Source organism: Triticum urartu, chromosome 3A (assembly GCF_056163025.1).
Source record: "Triticum urartu cultivar PI428250 chromosome 3A, HENAU_Tu73, whole genome shotgun sequence".
Classification (NCBI taxonomy): domain Eukaryota; kingdom Viridiplantae; phylum Streptophyta; class Magnoliopsida; order Poales; family Poaceae; genus Triticum; species Triticum urartu.
In genome coordinates, this window is record NC_141875.1 from 32060902 (window position 1) to 32081855 (window position 20954).

Sequence of the window (20954 nt, forward strand, 5' to 3'; positions counted from 1 at the left end):
ACAAATATTGAGATGAGGCGTAATTAAAGGAGGCATAAGAGCACACTAGATACCGGCAGATTCAACTGGAAGAACGAAAGAAACCAATCAGTACTTAGCTCGAATTCGTCCTTGTAGAGAACCTGCAATCATTAGAGATTCTAAATTAGACAGAGAACACATTTGTATATGTAGATAAAAATCGAGAACTGGAACCAGCGCATCACCTTCTAACTCAACCGAAGCAGGCTGCCCTGCGTTTCTTTTAATATAAAGAATAGTATCACTAAAAATAGAGGAGGAATTGGGGGAAGAAGAGATGCAGCAAAGAGGGAGAATTGGAACAACTGGAAACCTTAGCATCATCCAGCGCAACTGTGCTGGAGAATGGTTTGCCAATGAGCAGAGTGGGGAAGGAGCAGCGGCAAGGTTGGGATTATATGGGTTGCATGAATTGAATGAAAAATATGAACCGCCAATGGAAACTGACCTACCCGGAGCATCGAATGGCATTACTGGTATTAAACTCTGAATAAATCGTCCTTGGCGATTGAACTTCATGGCTGTTCGTCGCCACACACCATCCAGCCGCGCTATGGAACCGAACGGATCGAGGAGCCGCTGTCCGTCACATCCATGCAACGGAATGAACCGAGTAGGCGATATCTGCCGCGTCGGTCGAAACCTGGCGCAGTCGCCATGGCAGTCCAAGCCCCCGCATCGGTCGGCACCCAGTTCAGAGGCGCCGCCAGGGCTGGGAGCGAAAAAGATCAGGGTCCCGAGCGTCCAGTGTTTTGGGTTCTCCACTTCTGCGCTGGACGGGATCAGAGTACAGGCCCAATAGGCCCAATTGAACCTATGATGCCCAAAAAAACCACGGGAGGAGCGGCCCGAGAAGGCTAGCGCTCCTCATGAAGCCTTTACGCGCGATTTGAGGGCAATTAAGAGCAAATCTGACGGTTAAAGAAGACTAAAAGTGACGATCCAACGATTAGAAATGTTGATGGCCTGAGAGGGCTGGGAGAGTGCTCGATTTTAATGTATCTAAATATGTATATTACGTAGCGTCGACCAAGCACGGACATAAGAGATGACACTTCTCTCTATTAATTATAGCTAGCTAACACAATATATGAAACACCTAAATTAACCCCCAAAACCCCCCAAATTGAAGGAAATATGCCCTAGAGGCAATAATAAAGTTATTATTTATTTCCTTATATCATGATAAATGTTTATTATTCATGCTAGAATTGTATTAACCGGAAACGTAATACTTGTGTGAATACATAGACAAACAAAGTGTCACTAGTATGCCTCTACTTGACTAGCTCGTTAATCGAAGATGCTTATGTTTCCTAACCATAGACATGAGTTATCATTTGATTAACGAGATCACATCATTAGGAGAATGATGTGATTGACATGACCCATTCCATTAGCTTAGCACCCGATCGTTTAGTATGTTGCTATTGCTTTCTTCATGACTTATACATGTTCCTATGACTATGAGATTATGCAACTCCCGTTTACCGGAGGAACACTTTGTGTGCTACCAAACGTCACAACGTAACTGGGTGATTATAAAGGTGCTCTACAGGTTTCTCCAAAGGTACATGTTGGGTTGGCGTATTTCGAGATTAGGATTTGTCGCTCCGATTGTCGGAGAGGTATCTCTGGGCCCTCTCGGTAATACACGTCACTTAAGCCTTGCAAGCAATGCAACTAATAAGTTAGTTGCAAGATGATGTATTACGGAACGAGTAAAGATACTTTCCGGTAACGAGATTGAACTAGGTATTGAGATACCGACGATCGAATCTCGGGCAAGTAACATACCGATGACAAAGGGAACGACGTATGTTGTTATGCGGTCTGACCGATAAAGATCTTCGTAGAATATGTAGGAGCCAATATGAGCATCCAGGTTCCGCTATTGGTTATTGACCGGAGACGTGTCTTGGTCATGTCTACATTGTTCTCAAACCCGTAGGGTCCGCACGCTTAACGTTACGATGACAGTTTCATTATGAGTTTATATATTTTGATGTACCGAAGGTTGTTCGGAGTCCCGGATGTGATCACGGACTTGACGAGGAGTCTCGAAATGGTCGAGACATAAAGATCGATATATTGGACGACTATATTTGGACACCGGAAAGGTTTCGGGTAAGATTGGGACAATACCGGATCACCGGGATGTTATCGGAACCCTCCCGGGAGGTATATGGGCCTTATTGGGCCTTAGTGGAAAGGAGGGGAAAGGAGTAAGGGAGGGGGCGCCCCCCCCAAGCCCAATCAGAATTGGGAGCGGGGCCGGCCCCCCTTTCCTTCCTCCCTCCTTCCTTCTCCTACTCCTAATAGGAAAAAGGGGAGTCCTACTCCCGGTGGGAGTTGGACTCCCCCCCCCCTTGGGCGCGCCACCCTCCTTGGCCGGCCCCCTCCTCCACTCCTTTATATACGGGGGCAGGGGGCACCCTACAAACACAACAATTGATCATTGATCTCTTAGCCGTGTGCGGTGCCCCCCTCCATCATAATCCTCGATAATATTATAGCGGTGCTTAGGCGAAGCCCTGCGATGGTAGAACATCAAGATCATCACCACACCGTCGTGCTGACGGAACTCATCCCCGACACTTTGCTGGATCAGAGTCCGGGGATCGTCATCGAGCTGAACGTGTGCAAAAACTCGGAGGTGCCGTAGTTTCGGTGCTTGATCGGTCGGGCCGTGAAGACGTACGACTACATCAACCGCGTTGTTATAACGCTTCCGCTTCCGGTCTACGAGGGTACGTAGACAACACTCTCCCCTCTCGTTGTTGTGCATCACCATGATCTTGCGTGTGCGTAGGAATTTTTTTGAAATTACTACGTTCCCCAACAGTGGTATCAGAGCCTAGGTTTTATGTGTTGATGTTATATGCACGAGTAGAACACAAGTGAGTTGTGGGCGATATAAGTCATACTGCTTGCCAGCATATCATACTTTGGTTCGGCGGTATTGTTGGATGAAGCGGCCCGGACCGACATTACGCGTACGCTTACGCGAGACTGGTTCTACCGACGTGCTTTGCACAGAGGTGGCTGGCGGGTGTCAGTTTCTCCAACTTTAGTTGAACCGAGTGTGGCTATGCCCGGTCCTTGCGAAGGTTAAAACAGCACCAACTTGACAAACTATCGTTGTGGTTTTGATGCGTAGGTAAGATTGGTTCTTGCTAAGCCCGTAGCAACCACGTAAAACTTGCAACAAACAAAGTAGAGGACGTCTAACTTGTTTTTGCAGGGCATATTGTGATGTGATATGGTCAAGGCATGATGCTAAGTTTTATTGTATGAGATGATCATGTTTTGTAACCAAGTTATCGGCAACTGGCAGGAGCCATATGGTTGTCGCTTTATTGTATGCAATGCAATCGCCCTGTAATGCTTTACTTTATCACTAAGCGGTAGCGATAGTCGTAGAAGCATAAGATTGGCGAGACGACAATGATGCTACGATGGAGATCAAGGTGTCGCGCCGGTGACGATGGTGATCATGACGATGCTTCGGAGATGGAGATCACAAGCACAAGATGATGATGGCCATATCATATCACTTATATTGATTGCATGTGATGTTTATCTTTTATGCATCTTATCTTGCTTTGATTGACGGTAGCATTATAAGATGATCTCTCACTAAATTGCAAGATAAAAGTGTTCTCCCTGAGTATGCACCGTTGCCAAAGTTCGTCGTGCCCAGACACCACGTGATGATCGGGTGTGATAAGCTCTACGTCCATCTACAATGGGTACAAGCCAGTTTTGCACACGCAGAATACTCAGGTTAAACTTGACGAGCCTAGCATATGCAGATATGGCCTCGGAACACTGAGACCGAAAGGTCGAGCGTGAATCATATAGTAGATACGATCAACATAGTGATGTTCACCATTGAAAACTACTCCATTTCACGTGATGATCGGTTATGGTTTAGTTGATTTGGATCACGTGATCACTTAGGAGATTAGAGGGATGTCTTTCTAAGTGAGAGTTCTTAAGTAATATGATTAATTGAACTTAAATTTATCATGAACTTAGTACCTGATAGTATCTTGCTTGTTTATGTTTGATTGTAGATAGATGGCCCATGCTGTTGTTCCGTTGAATTTTAATGTGTTCCTTGAGAAAGCAAAGTTGAAAGATGATGGTAGCAATTATACGGACTGGGTCCGTAACTTGAGGATTATCCTCATTGCTGCACAGAAAAATTACGTCCTAGAAGCACCGCTGGGTGCCAGGCCTGCTGCTGATGCAACTGACGACATTAAGAACGTCTGGCAGAGCAAAGATGATGACTACTCGATAGTTCAATGTGCCATGCTTTACGGCTTAGAACCGGGTCTTCAACGACGTTTTGAACGTCATGGAGCATATGAGATGTTCCAGGAGTTGAAGCTAATATTTCAAGCAAATGCCCGGATTGAGAGATATGAAGTCTCCAATAAGTTCTATAGCTGCAAGATGGAGGAGAACAGTTCTGTCAGTGAGCATATACTCAAAATGTCTGGGTATAATAATCACTTGATTCAACGGGGAGTTAATCTTCCGGATGATTGCGTCATTGACAGAATTCTCCAATCACTTCCACCTAGCTACAAGAGCTTCGTGATGAGCTATAATATGCAAGGGATGGATAAGACAATTCCCGAGCTCTTCACAATGCTAAAAGTTGCCGAGGTAGAAATCAAGAAGGAGCATCAAGTATTGATGGTCAACAAGACCACTAGTTTCAAGAAAAAGGGCAAGGGGAAGAAGAAGGGGAACTTCAAGAAGAACAGCAAGCAAGTTGCTGCTCAGGAGAAGAAACCCAAGTCTGGACCTAAGCCTGAAACTGAGTGCTTCTACTGCAAGCAGACTGGTCACTGGAAGCGGAACTGCCCCAAGTATTTGGCGGATAAGAAGGATGGCAAGGTGAACAAAGGTATATGTGATATACATGTTATTGATGTGTACCTTACTAGAGCTCGCAGTAGCACGTGGGTATTTGATACTGGTTTTGTTGCTAATATTTGCAACTCGAAACAGGGACTATGGATTAAGCGAACACTGGCGAAGGACGAGGTGACGATGCGCGGGGGAAATGGTTCCAAAGTCGATGTGATCGCGGTCGGCATGCTACCTCTACATCTACCATCGGGATTAGTATTAGACCTAAATAATTGTTATTTGGTGCCAGCGTTGAGCATGAACATTATATCTGGATCTTGTTTGATGCGAGACGGTTATTCATTTAAATCAGAGAATAATGGTTGTTCTATTTATATGAGTAATATCTTTTATGGTCATGCACCCTTGAAGAGTGGTCTATTTTTGATGAATCTCGATAGTAGTGATACACATATTCATAATGTTGAAGCCAAAAGATGCAGAGTTGATAATGATAGTGCAACTTATTTGTGGCACTGCCGTTTAGGTCATATCGGTGTAAAGCGCATGAAGAAACTCCATACTGATGAACTTTTGGAACCACTTGATTATGAATCACTTGGTACTTGCGAACCGTGCCTCATGGGCAAGATGACTAAAACGCCGTTCTCCGGTACTACGGAGAGAGCAACAGATTTGTTGGAAATCATACATACAGATGTATGTGGTCCAATGAATGTTGAAGCTCGTGGCGGATATCGTTATTTTCTCACCTTCACAGATGATTTAAGCAGATATGGGTATATCTACTTAATGAAACATAAGTCTGAAACATTTGAAAAGTTCAAAGAATTTCAGAGTGAAGTTGAAAATCATCGTAACAAGAAAATAAAGTTTCTACGATCTGATCGTGGAGGAGAATATTTGAGTTACGAGTTTGGTGTACATTTGAAACAATGCGGAATAGTTTCGCAACTCACGCCACCCGGAACACCACAGCGTAATGGTGTGTCCGAACGTCGTAATCGTACTTTACTAGATATGGTGCGATCTATGATGTCTCTTACTGATTTACCGCTATCGTTTTGGGGTTATGCTTTAGAGACGGCCGCATTCATGTTAAATAGGGCACCATCGAAATCCGTTGAGACGACGCCTTATGAACTATGGTTTGGTAAGAAACCAAAGTTGTCGTTTCTTAAAGTTTGGGGCTGCGATGCTTATGTAAAAAAGCTTCAACCTGATAAGCTCGAACCCAAATCGGAGAAATGTGTCTTCATAGGATACCCAAAGGAAACTGTTGGGTACACCTTCTATCACAGATCCGAAGGCAAGACATTCGTTGCTAAGAATGGATCCTTTCTAGAGAAGGAGTTTCTCTCGAAAGAAGTAAGTGAGAGGAAAGTAGAACTTGACGAGGTAACTGTACCTGCTCCCTTATTGGAAAGTAGTACATCACAGAAACCTGTTTCTGCGACACCTACACCAATTAGTGAGGAAGCTAATGATAATGATCATGAAACTTCAGAACAAGATACTACTGAACCTCGTAGATCAACCAGAGTAAGATCCGCGCCAGAGTGGTACGGTAATCCTATTCTGGAAGTCATGCTACTAGATCATGATGAACCTACGAACTATGAAGAAGCGATGGTGAGCCCAGATTCCGCAAAATGGCTTGAAGCCATGAAATCTGAGATGGGATCCATGTATGAGAACAAAGTGTGGACTTTGGTTGACTTGCCCGATGGTCGGCAAGCAATTGAGAATAAATGGATCTTCAAGAAGAAGACTGACGCTGACGGTAATGTTACTGTCTACAAAGCTCGACTTGTCGCAAAAGGTTTTCGACAAGTTCAAGGAATTGACTACGATGAGACCTTCTCACCCGTAGCGATGCTTAAGTCTGTCCGAATCATGTTAGCAATTGCCGCATTTTATGATTATGAAATTTGGCAGATGGATGTCAAAACTGCATTCCTGAATGGATTTCTGGAAGAAGAGTTGTATATGATGCAGCCGGAAGGTTTTGTCGATCCAAAAGGAGCTAACAAAGTGTGCAAGCTCCAGTGATCCATTTATGGACTGGTGCAAGCATCTCGGAGTTGGAATAAACGCTTTGATAGTGTGATCAAAGCATTTGGTTTTGTATAGACTTTTGGAGAAGCCTGTATTTACAAGAAAGTGAGTGGGAGCTCTGTAGCATTTCTGATATTATATGTGGATGACATATTGCTAATCGGAAATGATATAGAATTTCTGGATAGCATAAAGGGATACTTGAATAAGAGTTTTTCAATGAAAGACCTCGGTGAAGCTGCTTACATGTTGGGCATTAAGATCTATAGAGATAGATCAAGACGCTTAATTGGACTTTCACAAAGCACATACTTTGACAAAGTTTTGAAGAAGTTCAAAATGGATCAAGCAAAGAAAGGATTCTTGCCTGTGTTACAAGGTGTGAAGTTGAGTAAGACCCAATGCCCGACCACTGCAGAAGATAGAGAGAAAATGAAAGTTGTTCCCTATGCTTCAGCCATAGGCTCTATCATGTATGCAATGTTGTGTACCAGACCTGATGTGTGCCTTGCTATAAGTCTAGCAGGGAGGTACCAAAGTAATCCAGGAGTGGATCACTAGACAGCAGTCAAGAACATCCTGAAATACCTGAAAAGGACTAAGGATATGTTTCTCATATATGGAGGTGACAAAGAGCTCATCGTAAATGGTTACGTTGATGCAAGCTTTGACACTGATCCGGACGATTCTAAATCGCAAACCGGATACGTATTTACATTAAACGGTGGAGCTATCAGTTGGTGCAGTTCTAAACAAAGCGTCGTGGCGGGATCTACATGTGAAGCGGAGTACATAGCTGCTTCGGAAGCAGCAAATGAAGGAGTCTGGATGAAGGAGTTCATATCCGATCTAGGTGTCATACCTAGTGCATCGGGTCCAATGAAAATCTTTTGTGACAATACTGGTGCAATTGCCTTGGCAAAGGATTCCAGATTTCATAAGAGAACCAAGCACATCAAGAGACGCTTCAATTCCATCCGGGATCTAGTCCAGGTGGGAGACATAGAGATTTGCAAGATACATACGGATCTGAATGTAGCAGACCCATTGACTAAGCCTCTTCCATGAGCAAAACATGATCAGCACCAAGGCTCCATGGGTGTTAGAATCATTACTGTGTAATCTAGATTATTGACTCTAGTGCAAGTGGGAGACTGAAGGAAATATGCCCTAGAGGCAATAATAAAGTTATTATTTATTTCCTTATATCGTGATAAATGTTTATTATTCATGCTAGAATTGTATTAACCGGAAACGTAATAATTGTGTGAATACATAGACAAACAAAGTGTCACTAGTATGCCTCTACTTGACTAGCTCGTTAATCAAAGATGCTTATGTTTCCTAACCATAGACATGAGTTGTCATTTGATTAACGAGATCACATCATTAGGAGAATGATGTGATTGACATGACCCATTCCATTAGCTTAGCACCCGATCGTTTAGTATGTTGCTATTGCTTTCTTCATGACTTATACATGTTCCTATGACTATGAGATTATGCAACTCCCGTTTACCGGAGGAACACTTTGTGTGCTACCAAACGTCACAACGTAACTGGGTGATTATAAAGGTGCTCTACAGGTTTCTCCAAAGGTACATGTTGGGTTGGCGTATTTCGAGATTAGGATTTGTCGCTCCGATTGTCGGAGAGGTATCTTTGGGCCCTCTCGGTAATACACATCACTTAAGCCTTGCAAGCAATGCAACTAATAAGTTAGTTGCAAGATGATGTATTATGGAACGAGTAAAGAGACTTGCCGGTAACGAGATTGAACTAGGTATTGAGATACCGACGATCGAATCTCGGGCAAGTAACATACCGATGACAAAGGGAACGACGTATGTTGTTATGCGGTCTGACCGATAAAGATCTTCGTAGAATATGTAGGTGCCAATATGAGCATCCAGGTTCCGCTATTGGTTATTAACCGGAGACGTGTCTCGGTCATGTCTACATTGTTCTCGAACCCGTAGGGTCCGCACGCTTAACGTTACGATGACAGTTTCATTATGAGTTTATATATTTTGATGTACCGAAGGTTGTTCGGAGTCCCGGATGTGATCACGGACTTGACGAGGAGTCTCGAAATGGTCGAGACATAAAGATCGATATATTGGACGACTATATTTGGACACCGGAAAGGTTCCTGGTAAGATTGGGACAATACCGGATCACCGGGAGGTTATCGGAACCCCCCCGGGAGGTATATGGGCCTTATTGGGCCTTAGTGGAAAGGAGGGGAAAGGAGCAAGGGAGGGGGCGCCCCCCCCCCAAGCCCAATCCGAATTGGGAGGGGGGCCGCCCCCCCCCCCCCTTTCCTTCCTCCCTCCTTCCTCTTCCTTCCCTCTCCTCCTCCTAATAGGAAAAAGGGGAGTCCTACTCCCGGTGGGAGTTGGACTCCCCCCCTTGGGCGCGCCACCCTCCTTGGCCGGCCCCCTCCTCCACTCCTTTATATACGGGGGCAGGGGGGCACCCCAGAGACACAACAATTGATCATTGATCTGTTAGCCGTGTGCGGTGCCCCCTCCACCATAATCCTCGATAATATTGTAGCGGTGCTTAGGCGAAGCCCTGCGACGGTAGAACATCAAGATCGTCACCACGCCGTCATGCTGACGGAACTCATCCCCGACACTTTGCTGGATCGGAGTCCGGGGATCGTCACCGAGCTGAACGTGTGCAAAAACTCGGAGGTGTCGTAGTTTCGGTGCTTGATCGGTCGGGCCGTGAAGACGTACGACTACATCAACCGCGTTGTTATAACGCTTCTGCTTCCGGTCTACGAGGGTACGTAGACAACACTCTCCCCTCTCGTTGCTGTGCATCACCATGATCTTGCGTGTGCGTAGGAATTTTTTTGAAATTACTACGTTCCCCAACACAACCCCCCCCCTTCAAAAAAAACAAAAACCCCAGCCACAGAAATGCTGATGCGTGGATGCTTATTCGTCCCGGTTGGTGCCACCAACCGGGACCAAAGGCCCTCCTGCCTGGGCTCCGCGCACAGGCCACGTGGAGGCCCATCTGTCCCGGTTCTGGACTGAACCGGGACTAAAGGGACAGGGCATTAGTACCAACCCTTTAGTCCCGGTTCAGGAACCGGGACAAAAGGCCCTTACGAACCGAGACAATAGGCCCGTTTTCTACTAGTGCTTAGAATCCAACAGATTTAAGAAAATGGTGTTTTATATCTATATATAAATGGATTCAGCTCCATCAAAATAGAAACTAGGAAGGCACACACAGAGAGAAAAAATGTTTTCTCGACAGAAAAAAGGTTTGTTTTATAATCAAAGTGAGAAAAGGTGTAACATGATTTATGCACAGAAAACCATCATGAAAATAACCATGGCTACTCGATCAATCTAATACCTTATCAAGCATATGGAGCATGTTTATATTGAACAATTAGGAATTACTCCCTTCATCCCACAATATAAGACGTTTTTTAAGCCATAGCTTATAAAAATGTCTTATATTATAAGACGGAAGGAGTAGAATGCAGAACTATTCGTTTAATTCTAAAATTATGTTCATAGACATCACACAACTGGTTGGTATATGGGGTCACAAAATATCAGACTTTGACATGGAAGATACGTATACAAGAAGAGAAAAATGAAATTTACTTATCATGTTTTTCTATACCGGCCAGTTTGTATCCAGACGTGCTATTTATCACTAAATTAATTCTACCAATAATTTATAGGGTTAATCTAGCATCTGTCAAGAGGCTTCAGCAATAGATCCTCCATGACATAAATTGTGGTCGCAAAATCAAGGAGGGGAGAACTTGGCTGTATGCGGGGCCAACACATTTTTGCGCAGCTTCTGCTTAATTGTATCTACCGACTAACTTTATTTTCTCCTCAGTGTATATACATACCTCTGGAAGTATATACAATTTTCTGCACTTCTGGGAGTATGTACTCCCACATTAAATATACCTCTTAAATCAATGTAGTTTACCTCTTTATGATACTTAATATACCTTATTTATAATTCTCAGATACCTGGAAACAAGTTTTACGAAAAATTATCATTAGAGCCTTACTTTAATATATAACATTTTTATGTATGAATACCAGTTTATGAGCAAATACTATGAAAAACATAGACTCGGATGGAATTTTTAATGGAACTTATTTTGTAGTATCTATATATTGTTGTGAAAGCATATTAAAAATGTTTCCATATTCCTACGAAATTATAGTATAATTGGTATATTAGAGACTGCAAATGCTCGTATTTTAATATGTAACCTTTTTATTTTTGGAATAAGATAAAACATGTAAGTGCACATACTAATAAGCATGTACACAAGCGTGTGCCAAAAATTCACACTAAGTACACCGCACGTCTTCAATAAATAAATAAATACACCGCACATCTTATTTACGACAAAGCATACGTATTCAAGCTAGTCAGCATTAATTATGGATTTTTTTCAGGAGGCATTAAATCAATCCCAGGGAAAATGGATGAGCACCACAAAACCTCTTTGTAAGAACTAGAAGGACAGCAACTTGTGGGTATCCAAGGGAAAACATTTTCCATGGGTTTGGACAGGCAGCACATAGTTTGATACCCAACAAGTTGCCGGCTCAAGTTCCCATCTCCAACCAGCCACCCTCATTTCCAGCTCCTCCAACTTGCAACCTGTTCAGATCAAATGGGCAACTACCTTGTCCCTTGCTGGCCATAGCTATTCGGTCACCTTTATGATCGATGTGTATGGTTCAGAGAATGGAGCCTGCCACTTGCACCAAGAATACTAAAGTAGACGTGCTTAGGTTTCTGGTGATCATATGTTTAGCATAAGCAGATTCAAAGGATCTCTGCTCCCTGTAATTAAAAGAGGGCAGGACAATTCTGTGGATGGCGTCACAGTTACATGGATGGATGAGCATTGTAAAATTCACACCTTTTTATTTTAATATCACTTTGATGATATCGCCTGCTGCAACTTGGGTTGGTAATTGGTCAAGTACACGGAATCCACTCAGAGCATATGGAGAGTAGACTTTGACAGGAATTTCCATGCCTGGAGTTTACAGTTAACTTGTGGCAACATCCAAGCTGCCTCGCATTGCCCACATGCTTTGTTCATGCATTTCATGGGCGTCTTGTTATTTTAGCAACACAAATACTCGGTCAGTTTTCGCAAACAGATGGCTTCCTGAAAAACGTGCAATCGAACTTAGCTTTGACTAGCAATCTTTAGAAAAAGATCATAAAGGCCGTAATCCACTTCTGAGCCCAGGCTTAGCTGCACCCGCCCTGATGAAAAAATTCAAAATAAATATTAAAAAATTCAAAAAATTCTAAATTTTTTTGTGTGTGGTAGATAATTTGATGCATGAGGTTCGCTCCAATTTTTAAATCGTTCAGACATCTGAGCAGCTCTCGGCAAAAAAGAGAAATTCAGGGTCTGTAAAAATGTTTACTGTTCATGCATTGTTCTGCCCCGATTTGTTGTTTTTTTTTGCCGAGAGCTGCTCAGATGTCCAAATGATCTAAAAATTGGAGCGAACCTCGCACATCAAATTATCTACTACAAAAAAAATTAGAATTTTTTGAATTTTTTTAGTTTTTGTTTTGATTTTTTTTTCTAACCGGGTGCAGATAGTCTGGGCACCGAAACGCCGCACTCTCATAAAAGTGAATATATAAAAGATCTTAGGTTCTGTATAAGATCAAAATGGTAATAACTAACAGGTATGGAAAATATTGGCAAAATATTGAAAATACACCTTATATATACTACCGGGAGTATGTTCTCCCACATTCAATATGCCACTTAAACGAAATCATTTTCAATATATCTCGTTAATGATTTTAAGATGCCCCAATATAAGTAGTACAGAAAATTAAAGCCATGACCCCTTGTTTTGGTAGTATGCCACTTTTACTTAAAATGAAAAGGTATATACGCAAACTATGTAAAATATACGGACTCAGACAGAAAATTTTCAAAAAAAAATCACTTTGGGGTATCTAGTAATTACTTTTTTGCAAAAAAGGGGTCATATCTACCAATGTTCACTAGAAGTGCAAAACAGCCCAAACATCAGAAAATTTATATAAAGGTCCCTAGACCATCGAAGGGCCACTACCGGTCTACCGTCGCTAGAACGAGTTGCCGACGCACCAGTGTCACCCCTCCCCTACCAGAGTCGGTCTGAGCTCGTCGGTGATATCAGGGAAGTCTTCATGCACGTGGACCTAAGGACCAACACCCTGGAGTCATCACATTGAACCCTTGAATTGATCAGAATGCATGACGAGATACCCTCTTGGTTTTGGCAAACAGATCACAGTTACATGTACCTGAGAACCTCGGCGCCCAAAGAATACAATAGGAATCTACAAGGAGCTCCATCGACTGTTGACAAACGAACACAAGTAGGATCGAAGCCTAGATGACTAGCTCGAAGATGGGACCCTGCCATCCGCCTGAAAGTCACTCCTGCAAGAAAAAAAAAATAACCTAAACTACTATCCGGAGCTAAGGCATGGAAATTCCCCTCAAACCACTGGCACTGGAGCAGCATATGGAGGGGAGGAGAATCCACTAGCTAGCCGGCGAAGTGTGAGGGGACTAGGTCAGTCGCCGTCGCATCTTACGTGATAGTAGACGAAACAATTTGTCTTTTGGTATCTACTAATTACTGAGTATATTAGAAATGATAGATAGTTAACTTGGTTCGCCTAAATGGTATATGAGGAATGGAAATACATACTCTTAGGAGTACAAATTTATTTTTCAGTTTCATATTTCTTTTACTAACACAAGCAGGTGCGGTAAGCTTGTAAGAATGTTCTAAAAGGCAAGGACATGCTTCCTATTCCTAGTTTGATGATACAAACCTGCACCAGAAATCACATCTCCTAAATTTACGGAACATTGACAAAAGTAAATGGCAGGTGTACTAATTTGTATAATGGATACCGATGAACCTGTATTATTTTTCTTTATGGAAATTTGCAAAAAAGAAAAATGGATTGGTGTACCGTGCAGAACTGTTTGTATGAAGCTGCAATTTGGGGCAAAATGCACAAAGTAACTGTGGTATTCATGGTGTCCCGTGACTGAAATTAATATAATCAAATATCCTGTCCACGCTGGACAGTTCTTATACTATTTATTTATTAATAATGGTACACATACTGCGATTTGTTTGTTGTCATTTGCAGCTGGAATATCTTGGTATGCCATCTAGCTGGCGGTACCTGCGAACCAACATGTTGTTGTTGAGTGGTTAGGTGCATAGTGGTATCCCAGCCCACCAAGATTTAAGTCCTGATACTCGTATTTATCTTGAATTTATTTCAGAATTTCCGGCAATGCGCGTTCAATGGGAGGATATATTCCCTTCGACTACGAGGGACCTACGGTGACTTCGTAAAATCTCAATATGATATACCGTCTCAATCTCTCGAAGGTGCTCACAGGAGTAGGATGTGCATACATGCATTCATAGGGATGAGTGTATGCGTATATATATATATATATATATATATATATATATATATATATATATATATATATATGTATATATATATATATGTATATATATATATATATATATGAATGTTTGCATCTGTAGTGTGTTAAAAAAAAAACTGACGGTACCTCAGAGAAAAATAAGGAGCTAGCACTAGCTACCCGTGATTTTCTTCCACCATGGGAGGTTGTCCACTTGGCAGGTTTTGAAACCTGCCAAGACGTGGAAAGGCGCTCCAGGTTGAAATCACCATTAAATTATTATAGGTGAGAAGGACATACCCTGTGTGTACATGCATGCATGCTTGAACCTCTTTTGTGTTTTGTAGTATTGTGTATGTGTACGCACAATTGGGCACGTTGATCTCTTCGCTAGTGGTTTTGGTTTTCCAAAATGAGCATCTAAGAGAAGAAGAGTCAACTAAACCATGCGTGAGGACACGACTCCACTCGTCAAATGTTTGTGTTAGAGGTCTTGCGTGCATCTCATTCACAATCGAGAGAAAAGGGAGACAGCATATACATCGGTGGCGCTAGCATATACTCCCTCCGTTCCAAAGTACTTGTCTTGGATTTGTCTAGATACGGAGGTATCTAGCACTAAAATAAGTTTAGATACATCTATATCTAGACAAATCCAAGACAAGTACTTTGGAACGGAGGGAGTACATATATCGCCATCATTGATCTTATTCGCTGTGGAATTTTATGACTATTAGGACATTCTAGAAGTTAAGATTGTGCTTTCTTGACTGGACCTATGAAAGCTCTTGCAATAATGCAATAACTGTCGCTCACCCAAGTACGTCACGGACCTTAGGTCATGTCGTAGCAATAATGCAATAACTGTCGCTTGTAAGTTTTGTAGTGCCAACTTAATGGAGATGTGTATAGTAACTAGCGTCTGCATCTGAGCCATGCCAAACTAAAATTCAAAGGTGGTAAATACACTAGTAGAAAAAGGGTCAAACATGAAGCACATTAGTACCGGTTTGATTTTGGCCCGGTACTAATGGTACCATTAGTGCCGGTTCGAACGGATTTGCATTAATGCCGGTTCGTGTTGAACCTTTAGTACCGGTTCGTGCCACGAACCGGTACTAAAGGGATGGTGGCAGGCTGGCGTCAGGCCGGGGCCCCACGATCACCTTTAGTACCGGTTTGTGGCACAAACCGGTACTAAAGGTTAGAACCGGTACTAAAGGGGTCTGACCTATAGTACCGGTTTGTGACACAAACCGGCACTATAGGGCAATTTTCAAACTCTACACCCCCCCCCCCCCCCCCCCGTGTGTCGCCATTTCAGTTCTGAAAAAATCAAAAGAAAATGATAAAAACTTCAAAAAATAAAATCCTTCGAGAGGTAGTTATATTACTACATCTACTAGTTAGGAAAATTTGAAAACTATAATTTGGACATGTTTTGCAAAAAGTGTAGGGAAAATGTAAAACGGCTATAACTTTTGCATACGATGTCGGAAAAAAAACATATAATATATCAAAAAATTCAGCACAAAAATCCGCATTCGATGGAGACTGCCTACGGCCTGTTTGGAATTTTTTAGAATCCTCAAATTTCAAAAGGAAAAAAAGATATGGTCAAATTTCAGTTTTTTAAAAAAAATTGGTTAAATCGGTCAAAATACTTATTCAAGAAGTATTAATGTTACTACATAATTATTCAAGAATATTAGTGTTACTAAATAATTATTTCAATTTTTTGAATTTTGGTCAAATCTGGTCAAACTATGGTCAAACTTATTCAAGAAATATTAGCGTTACTAAATAATTACTGTTTTTTAGAATAATAGTTTCAAACTCAAACGGTGAAATGTGTGACTTCATGCTCAAGCTAAACTCCTGAGGGTTAATAGGATTGACATCTTACTATTGTCAGGAAAACAACAAGTGCAGACTCGGAAACGAAGGAGAATAGAACCCGAAAGTTGAGCATGCTCGGGCTAGAGTAGTGAGAGGGATGGGTGACCGGTCGGGAAGTTAGATGATTTGGAATGAGTGATCCACACTTGAGCAGTTAAAAGAGGTGATTAGAGACTAAATCATCAAATAATTCAGAAAAATTAAAAATCGAAAAAAAATCAAAAAAAAATTCAAAAAAAATTCAAAAAAAAACCTTTAGTACCGGTCGGTACTAAAGGTTCCCCATACCAGGGCGCGAGCTCACGCCACGTGGTGGCACTTTAGCGCCGGTTCGTGCCGAACCGGTACTAAAGGGGGGGCCTTTAGTGCCCACCCTTTAGTGCCGGTTATGAAACCGGCACTAAAGACCCTTACGAACCGGCGCTAAAGCTCCATTTTCTACTAGTGATATGTCCGCTGCCACTGAATCCACAAGATAAGATAGTATGTAGTCCCTCCGTTTCAAAATACATGACTCGACTTTATACTAACATTATATTAAAATTAGTACAAAGTCGAGTCATCTATTTTGGAACAGAGGAAGTAGCTGCCAAGTGGAGCTTACATGCTTCAGGTTCATTGAAGATTTGCAGGTAGCCTGGCCCAAGAGAGGGCAAAGAAAGAAAACGAGTTTTACATGCTAATAATTTTTATCATCTAAAGCACAACAGTGCTCCAAAAAAATTCTAAAGCACAACAAAAATTTAACAAAGAACAAAGGGAAATAGCAGAAAATAGGCACCGGGGGAAGTTAAAACACTGCACCACAAGAATTCATTACCTTAAGAATCATGATTCCTCAAGGGCCACTCTGGACGTTGACAAATCAGGATCTATATCCAAGCGTTTTTTCATGACACTCGTGCAGGCCTCTGCAAATTCAGAGCCCGATGGCTCGAAATTTCCTGGAGTTGATGGAGTTTCTTCTCACGGGTGCATATACACCTAGATGAACAGTAAAATTTAAAATAATGGTAGAAATATTGAAAGAACTGACTTTTTTTACAACATGCACGTCTGGATGTTCTGCTCCCATGCAAAATTTCCTGAAGAAATAACATTCGATGTGCTCAGGACAACAAAACTAAATCAATGCTCTGAGGAAAGGTCTTTAAGTATTTTGGGTTGCCTGCTTTTTTACCCAAAGAGTCACGAATGTAATCTCTTCACGAAAATTTATACGTATGGAGAATACTAAAATATGTTTGTCCAATAATAAAAATTTGATTCTTTTTTTCCTATTTTTTGGAATTTACTATTCACACAAATGCGTTTCCACCTGGGAGCAGAATGACACATTCGGCCTCCTACACCTTTTGTTTTACTCCACATTCCTCGTCTCCGTACATGTCCTACACGGGCACGACTATGCCTCGCGTATACCAAACTAGCCCTAAGTGCCTGCGCCAATGGGCTGGCCCAGCGCGTGGGGACTTAAGCGCTCCTTTTTGCTTTGTAATTTTTGCATTTTTCTTTCTGTTCAATTTTTTTTTATATTTGGAATAAAATATTATTACAAAAATCACTTTAGATAAAATTTTGAAAAAAAATGTAATGATGCATTTGAAAAATGTTAAACATGTTAATGTTTCTAATGTATATGAAAAATGTATGATGTGTATGAAAAAGATAGATATCCAAACATAAATTGAAAAAAGTCAATCGTATATTTAACAAAATTTATGCATGTATAAAAAATGTTCCTGACTTATAAAAAGTACACTAGATCTATTAAAATGTACAATGTGTATGAAATAAAGTATATATCAAAACATAAATGTGAAATAATATTAATCATGTATATTTAAAAAAATATTTAAACATTTAAAAAATATTCCTGGCATATACAAAAAATATACTTGGTGTATTAAAATGTACAACGCATATGAAAAAAGTAGGCGTCAAAACATAAAATGAAAAATGTTAATCGTGTATTTAAAAAATGTTAAGATGTATAAAAATATTTCTAATGTATACGATAAATGCATAATATGAATGAGAAAAGTAGACATTGAAACATAAAAAATATTTAAAAACATGTATTTATAAAATGTTAAACATGTATAAAACAATGTTAGTGATGTATACAAAAGATGTGAAATGTGTATGTAAAAAAGTAGACATCAAAAAAATATTCAAAAAATGTTAATCACGTATTTGAAAAATATTAATTATGTGCATTAAAATTTTCCTGGTGTATACAAAGAATATATGTGTATGACAAATAAAATGGGCATCAAAATATTTATTTGAAAAATGTTAATCGCGTATTTGAGAACTGTTAAATGTGTATTAAAAATGTACCTAATGTATACGAAAAAAGTAGGCTTGTGTTAAAAAACCTAGAAATAAATAAGAAAACCAAAAAAGAAAACATGAAAACGAAATAGAAAACAAGAAAATCAGAGAAAACCTAGTGTAGAAAGTAATAAGAAACAAAAAAAATTAGAAAATGGGAGAAAGCCAATAACTAATCAAAAACGAAAGTATAATGAAGAAAATAAAAGTAATACCTAAGAGAACCATCTTGCTATAAGCTAGATATAGCTCTCGCGGTCCTCCACCTGTGCTACCAAATATAGGTCATCGCCACGAAGTCCTATGGAAAACCACTGCAACCACCACAACTCCCGCCGCCACCTCGCCCCCCCCCCCCCCTCTTCCCCATCCGATGGCCTTGCCGGCGGCAAGAGTAGTGGGGACCCGTTCGTCTTGTTTTATTTATTTTTCTTAGGTTTTGCTTCTCCCACGACATCGATGAGGTGGTGGCGTCGATGACATGTTGGAATAAGGTCTCTTCGGTTCCTCCCTAACCGTACGACGTTTGATCCAGCTTTGCGAAAGGCATGTGAGAGCTCATGTCCCCTATGTTGGTTCCGTTCTTATCTTGGCAGTTTGTGTCTTTTTCAAGGAGATCGTTTGGTTGTTTATTGGTTTGGCGACTTCGACATCTTCTTCTATGTTGTTTTGTGGCTTCGTCTAGTTTCTATAACCCTCTGAATTAGTGGTGATGGAGTGCAAGTCTGTCTACATGGGGTGATGCTCCAGCCAATGCTGCTTCAACGACTTTTAGATCTCGTCTCAAGGGCGAGTGACTGTTGCGGTCTCCAAAGCCTGGTATGGCGAGGGTGTTTGCGGGAGTCAAATGCAAATTTCAATCTCCGGCGGGGGCATACAATCAAAGGAAGAAGAAGATTAATAGTTTTAATGTAACTTTATATTTTACGGGTCATTCTACATGCAGTTGTCTTCTCTTTTTAGGGAAAGCCTATTTGCACTTTATTGCAGAACTGAAAATGTTACGTGCAGTTGCCTATTCATTGTACTGGTCTTTGTTTTTCTCTATATTAATCAGATCTAAGATGCCCTTTAGCCTTCAGGTGTCTTTGTTGAAAAAAATCTAGACCGGCGTCGTCGCCTAGCCACATGAGTCGCCCGCGTTGACTATACCTGGCCTTCAGCGAGGATATCTCGCTGAAGCAGCTACACTAGTCGGGCCAGCCCATTTCGGGCATGGTAATTAAGGAAAAGGAACAAAATAGGGGAGAATCGAGCCAGCAAGCGCACAGCTAGCCATCTCGCCCACCAACCGTTAGTTTTAAGTCGAGGGGGCGTGACTTACTTGAAGGAAGTCGACCTGGTTTTCTCCGGATTTTTTCATTGTTTTCCTTTTTTCTTTCTTTCCTATGTTATTTTCTTCTCCAGTTTGTTTTCATTTGTTTCTTTAGTTTTTTATTTTCTTTTTTTGGTTTATTTTTTTTCGTTTTCATTTTTTCTGTGTTTTTCATTTCTACATTTGTTGTATATGTCAACAACAACTTTCTAATATACATTTAACATTTCCGATACAAATTTAACATTCTTTTAATGCACAGTCAACACTTTTATACACATTTTTCAAATGCTTGAATAACATTTTTTCTAAATGCAATATTAACATTTTGTGAACACATGGTCAACATTTTTTCTATACACATGTAACATTTTCCAAATGCTTGTTCATCATTTTTTAAATGCTTGTTGAACATTTTTTCATATACATTATCAAAAAATCATCATTATTTTAATACATGGTCACCATTTTTCTATAAACTTTTAACATTTTTCAAATGCATGATCAAAATCTTACAAATACTTGTTCAACATATTTTCCAAATGCTTGATTAACTTTTTTATATACATCGTCAAAAAATTTCATCATTTTTTCAATACCTGGTCAACATTTTTTATATATACATTTAATATTTTCAAATGCTTGATCAATATTTTACAAATATTTGTTCAACAATTTTTCAAATGCTTGATTAAAATTTTTATATACATTATAGAAAAAATCATTATTTTTTAATAGATGTTCAACATTTTTTTCTTTGCACATTTAACATTTGTCAAATGATTGATCAACACTTTACAAATAATTGTTCAACATTCTTTTCAAATGCTTGATTAACATCTTATATACATCATCAGAAAAATTCATCAGTTTTTTAGTACATGCTCAACATTTTTTTATACACATACATTTCCCAAATGTTTGATCACCATTGTTCAA

At 40.6% G+C, this 20954-nt stretch overlaps 1 pseudogene; it reads left to right on the top strand.

Annotated features, from left to right (window-relative positions):
• Positions 1 to 625: 625 nt before the first annotated feature.
• On the top strand, positions 626 to 19763 carry LOC147978189 (uncharacterized; annotated as a pseudogene).
• The last annotated feature ends 1191 nt before the right edge of the window (positions 19764 to 20954 follow it).